At 45.3% G+C, this 6,421-nt stretch overlaps 1 pseudogene; it reads left to right on the forward strand.

Moving 5' to 3' along the window:
* The first annotated feature begins 3,350 nt into the window (after nucleotides 1–3,350).
* LOC147689040 (endogenous retrovirus group PABLB member 1 Env polyprotein-like) lies at nucleotides 3,351–4,912 on the forward strand (annotated as a pseudogene).
* Nucleotides 4,913–6,421: the final 1,509 nt, after the last annotated feature.

Here is a 6,421-nt window from a genome sequence, read left to right on the forward strand (position 1 = left end):
TTCTTTAGTATTCCGATTGCTGAGGAAAGCAGAGATCTATTCGGCTTCTCATTAGGTGGTCGCAGTTTTAGGTTTAAACGCGCAACACAGGGCTACTGTGAGAGTCCATCGATCTACAGTCAGGCCCTTAAGAGTCAACTTGATGCATTTGTGTTACCTGCTGGTGCGGCCTTGATTCAGTATGTCGATGATCTGTTAGTGGCTGCCGACACTGAGCAAATTTGTAAAACTGCTACGGTATCGTTGTTAAAGCATTTATGTGACTTACATCACAAGGTGTCACCTTCTAAGCTACAGTATTGCTGTCAAGAAGTAACCTATTTAGGTCACTTATTGTCAAAGGAGGGAAGAAGGTTGACCCCAGAAAGAATTGCAGCGATTGTTCGAATGACTGTGCCAACAACTCAAAGAGACGTACGTGCCTTTCTAGGTATCACGTCATACTGCAGGCAATGGATTCCAAACTTTTCATTGTTAGCGAAGCCATTGTTAGCTCTCATGTGCAAGGATGTTCCGACTCCTTTGCCATGGACTGAAGATTGTCAGAAGAGTTTTTCTGAATTGCGTGATGCGTTGTGTTCGGCTCCTGTGTTAGGTACTCCTGATTACAGTAAGCCGTTTACACTATACGTTCACGAGAGAGAAGGTTGTGCGTTAAGTGTTTTGACGCAACAATGTGGCGGCAAGCAGCGTCCATGTGCATATTTTTCTTTGACTTTAGACCCCGTAGCTAGAGCATTGCCGAGTTGTCTAAGGGCGACAGCGGCAGCTGCGGTGTCCATTCGACAGTACGCAGGTCTGGTCATGGATAATATGCTCACTGTGATGGTTCCGCATGCAGTTGACACTCTCTTGAATCGAACGAAGACTCAACACTTGACGAGTGCAAGGTTGTCCGGCTATGAGTTGACACTTTTGGCAAGTCATATACAGATAAAACGTTGTAATGTGTTGAATCCAGCGACATTGTTGCCGATTCATATGGAATCAGGTGATGTAGCACCACATGACTGTTACTTAAGAACTGAAGAAGAGACGAAGGGTCGTATTGACCTGAAAAACACTCCATTGGTAGATCCCGATGGTACTTTGTATGTTGATGGTTCATGCTTCAAGTTGCCGAATGGTGAAGTGACGACTGCGTATGCTGTAGTGACGTTGAGTACGGTTGTGGAAACTGCGAGATTGAGTCAGAATTCGGCGCAAGCGGCAGAGTTGATTGCTTTAACGAGAGCGTGTGTTTTGTCTAAAGGAAAGCGAGTGAATGTGTTTACTGACAGTCAGTATGCGTTTGGTGTAGCGCATAGTTTTGGTCGATTGTGGAGAGAGAGAGGATTCATGACGTCTCATGGCACGAAGATTCAACACGGACAGCTCGTGAACGATCTTCTAGATGCACTTACATTGCCTAAGCAAGTGGCAATCATTAAATGCAGCGCACATCGAAAGGTTACAGATGATGTTGGTCGTGGTAACGCGTTTGCAGATGAGATTGCTAAGGAAACGGCCAAGAATCTGACAAATCGAATGTATTTTACGAGTTCAGTGAGATGGCTGGCGGAAACTGGTATGTGTGAGGACACAGTTGAGAGTGTGAAAGCGATTCAGAATGAGGCCACCGAAACTGAAAAGACTAAGTGGAAAGAAAGCACGGGGAAGTTAGACATGAATGGATGTTGGGTTGATTTGTCAGAGTATCAGAGATGGATGTTACCGGATGCGTATGTGCTTGCCGTTGTTACTATGGCCCATGGCATGTCACATATTAGCGCGAAAGGTATATGTAAATTGTTGTCTCCAGTATGGAAGAATGATGGGATTGCTAAGTGTGCTGAGAGAGTGGTTAAGAACTGTATGGTATGTTTGATGCATAATGCTGGCAAGGGCACTCCCACTCCACCTGGTCATTTCGCTCCTCCTACATGCCCCTTTGAAGTTATCCAATTGGACTTTATCCATATGGAGAGATGCAATAATTTGAAATATGTATTGGTTGTGGTTTGTGCGTTCTCCAGATGGATTGAGGCCTACCCTCTTAAGGATAATACTGCCCTGTCCACAGCAAAAGTTCTACTCAAAGAATATTTCCCCAGATATGGAATGCCACGGATCGTATGGTCGGATAATGGTAGTGAGTTTGTGGGAAGTGTGATGAAGAGTGTGTGTGCGGGTTTGGGTCATTCGCCAAAAATTTCATAGCGCTAACCATCCTCAATCGGCGGGTCTGGTGGAAGGGTACAATGGTACTCTGAAACTGAAACTTGCCAAAATCCAAGCAACGACTGGGTTATCATGGCCTGATGCATTGCCTTTAGCTCTCCTGTCGACCAGGGCGACTGTGCACTCTCGAGTAGGGCTTAGCCCATATGAGATTGTGTTCGGACGTCCTGCAAACGTTTGGGAAGTTCCAAGGCCTAAGGAATTTAGCAGAATTGAATATCCAATGTTGATTGACTATCTTTACGATCTGACTGCTAAATTGAGTTTGATTCATCAACAGGTTTTTGAAGCTCTACTGGCACAAACAGAAGGACCTGGGCATCGACTCCAACCTGGAGAGTGGGTGCTGATTCACAATTTTGGGAGAAAAAGAAATCTTGAGCCAAGGTTCGTGGGACCCTACCAAGTCTTGTTGGCAACGAGGACTGCAGTTCGGTTGGACGGCAGGAAGCATTGGGTGCACGCCACCCACACGAAGAAAGTACCGCTTCCATTGCCAGCAAATAATTGGATAAGGAAAGGGTTTGCCCCGACTGAAACTGATGTCATCCCAAAGTATGTGCCATTTAGTGATGCTCAACCTGTAGAGATCGATCCAGCTCAGCTAGATACGTCTGTTGAATCATCTGGAACTGTACCTTTGTCCTCAGCATTGGAGAATTCAAGTTCTGAACAGTCACCTGAACAATCGAACTCTGTCTTGCCACCTGAACCATTGTTTGAAGAACAAACTCGACCTGGAAAATGTCGATATTTCCTTCGATCGCGTGATTAAGGACAAATAAAAAATTCCCTTTTATTTTTGAACTTACATTACCCCCTTTCTGTTGCTATGAACATTGTAAATATTTGCATTTTTCCTGATCTTGAGTTTTTTCATTTTGTTTGACATATCACGTGTGTTCCTTTTCTGTGCAGCTAGGAGACTTGTATGAAATTGAATGCTTCATTGATTAAACCTACCATCTGGGTTGGCCGTAGGGCCGTAGGGCCGTACGGGTACCTACTTCTGTTTGGCAGGTTTCTGACACTAGGTCGGTTACTTTTGTTGGTTTCTGGGAACTCCTGGGAATTGACAATTGCTACTCAGAATCAGGTGCGTCAAGAACGTTACGGACGGTCTTTAGAGGATGGAGTTCTCTAAGCTGTCAGAAAGAGAGATGATGTTGGTGCAAAGATCTAAGTTGCGTAAGATTTTACAAACAAAGTGTTTTCTGTTTCAGATTTTCATGTTGTTCCTAACTGTGTCTATGTTATTGTTGGGTGGAGTGTATTTTGGGATTCAGTCACTGTTGCCTTCCACTTCATCTACTCCTCCTTCTCATGATCTGAATTCTGTTCTTGTTCCCACTGTCTCTCCACATTCTTTTCATCCTCTGCCCCAACATGAACAGGTCAGACGTGCGGAATTCATGAACAATTCCTTCGTCCAACTTTTGCATCAGCATCAGTTGGTGATGAACACTACCAACTGTTGGGTGTGTGGGTTAATGCCACATACCATGGATAAGGGTATTCCGTATTTAGTTCTTCCCTACAGCTCCCAGGGGTCAGCTCGGGCGTTCCAAACCATGTTCCGTAGTGCACTAGATTCCTACCCCCGTCGAGAGCCACGTTCCACAGACCCTGGTTCTGGCCCGTACCACAAGTCTTTGGCGATAGCGATTGCTGATCTGGATAGAGATATTTTTGATGCATCGCTTATTCCAGAGGAGCTTACAAGGATCTGAGTCAGGCTGAGTACAGTATTTCAGTAGGTGATAGACAGCTTAAGAGCTCGTCTCCAATCTGGATTGTACCCCACCTAGGTCATTTTTGTCTGCAAGGTCTTGGTCGAAATCCGAGAGCTCAGCTTGGGAAGAGTGCTTGTACTGAGACATACGTTTTACCGATGCTCTCTTCCCCTGTATTTCTGACTGCCAAGGGTACCTATTTTGTGTGCTATGATCGTGCTTATACGTGGTTGCCCCGTGACTTCTCGGGCACCTGTTATATCGCGAATCTCTTGCCACCGACTTTTACAGTTGCCTCAGACTATCACAAGACAAGAGTTGTGAGAGGCGTTATTAGCAAAGAGGACACTGCCGGTCAAGAAGCAGGAGACTTCTTTAAGGGTTTCCTACCGTTTTGGGGACCTATGGTCAATAGTAGGAACCTGAGACAGTTGACTCGTGTGGTAGAATCAATGGCTAATATAACTGCAAGTGCTCTTGGTAACCTGACAGCAGAGCTTCAAGCGGATAGACTGATGACGTTACAGAACCGTATGGTTCTAGATGTTGTACTCGCAGATAGAGGTGGTGTGTGCAAGGTGATCCATTCGAGCTGCTGTATTTTCATACCTGATAATGCTCCAACTGTTTATCAAGCCATCTCGAAGTTGCAGAAAATCTCCGAGTCCATACACGTGGACGAAGGTGATTGGACGCTTTTAGGATGGTTTTGGGGTCTGATGTCGACTTGGGGTTGGAAGATTCTGATGATTGTAGGGGTTGTTGTGACGTTTCTGTTCACGTGTTGTCTTTGTGTACAGTGTGGTCCTACCTTATGTAGCCTTTGTGCTACAACGTGTATAAGAAGGCCATCTGTTACCAGAGAGACATTGATAGATAGAATAATGTTCCAGCAACATCTAAACGATCTGATGAATATCGATATTGATTCTGATATCGACAAGTGCTTGCCTACATGAGGGCAAAAGTAGCGTCTGAGGTTCGGTAAAAATCGGAACGACGTTTTGGGCTTGTTCGTAGATGGATGAGTTTGGTATCTACGAACCGTAAATGACGAGATTAGTAGGTGTACGTATTTTCGCTACACTACTTGGAAGGGTTCGTCTTATTTACGGGTTTTTCATCTGAACCTTCGGGTTCCATTTTAGATATGGCATCCATTTTGTTTCTTGCCCTCATGTAGCCGGCGAACGGACAATGTCCGCTTGATGATCCTGGGATTCCCAAGCTCTTGCGGAAGATGCATATTCCTTTGAGTGTGCCTTTATGACTAGGGGAATGACACGGCAGAAGCAGATGGCTCCGCTCGAGGCTCATCTTGCCGTGCCGGTCTATTGTTTCAGCCTTGCATACGTTAGGCTCTAATCCTTTGATCCTGTGATCACGCTTCCGATATTGCCCCCACACTCTTTTCAATCTGTTGTCTGTCTTTGTTTTTCTTGCACCTGTTTCTGTCCCTTCTCTTAGGTTGTTTTCAACTAGAATGGAATGTGCCTAATGGCGGGATAGCGTACTTTTACAGTTGGGAACCGACATGTTACTGTAATTATGTTCCGGGCATCTGAAAACATGAATGCAATCCTTTTGAAGTTTACTGTGGGACCTGAGTTGTAACCTTTTGTTCGTTATGTTGTGCAATGGCGAAAATGTGTATAAAAGGAGCGATCCACTTTTGCAATTCGAAGCAGACTCTCTGAACCTACACTATGTTGTACTTCTAGCGATTTCTGTGTCCCTGCAGTAAATAAACGCTGATCTTTGACGCCGAAGGAAGTGTCCCGTGTCTCTGTAATTTGTACGCCGGAACAGGTATCCCCACGAAGGTTTCAGGTGTTGTTCCCTGGCACTGCTGGGCCTTAAATTAGCCCAGTCCTTCAATGGGAGCAACTCTAAAATGGTGTAGAGCACGTGCGCCCCGTCTTTTTTATTGGTAGGGTCGCGTGTGTGGTGACGTAGTGACGTATGTGCTGGATGGGTGTGGTGTGGGTGTATACCAGTCATGAGGGAGTGTGTGTATGCCGTTATGACAACTAGACCTGGAAGTAAGAAATCACTACAATGGAAATCTGGGCATGTGCGTAACGTTGCTGTATTTTCCTGGAAGCGTAAGCGGAGTGGGCTGGATTGACGTATGTCAGTGCTGCGCAAGGCTGTGAACAATGACTCCGGAGCTTTGGGCGTGGTTCCGTCATGAGCTATATGAGAAATCAACTGATTCGGGTGTCCATGTTGTAGTGCTGCCGTCAGCCGGGTCTTACATGCAAATGTGTCATTATGTCTGTAAAGTCCCAAAATATGGCTAACATGGAAGGTACGGGGTATCACTGACCCTATGTTCATCCATAGATGCACACATAAAAGATGGTGGACATGACACATTTCTACGATTAATGTTTGTTGTACATTCAGTGGAGTGTTGTAGCTGTAGTAATACATGGGTGTGAAAGGTTTAAGTTGCAGTTTTTGGC

This window comes from Lissotriton vulgaris, chromosome 10, assembly GCF_964263255.1.
Source record: "Lissotriton vulgaris chromosome 10, aLisVul1.2, whole genome shotgun sequence".
Taxonomy (NCBI): domain Eukaryota; kingdom Metazoa; phylum Chordata; class Amphibia; order Caudata; family Salamandridae; genus Lissotriton; species Lissotriton vulgaris.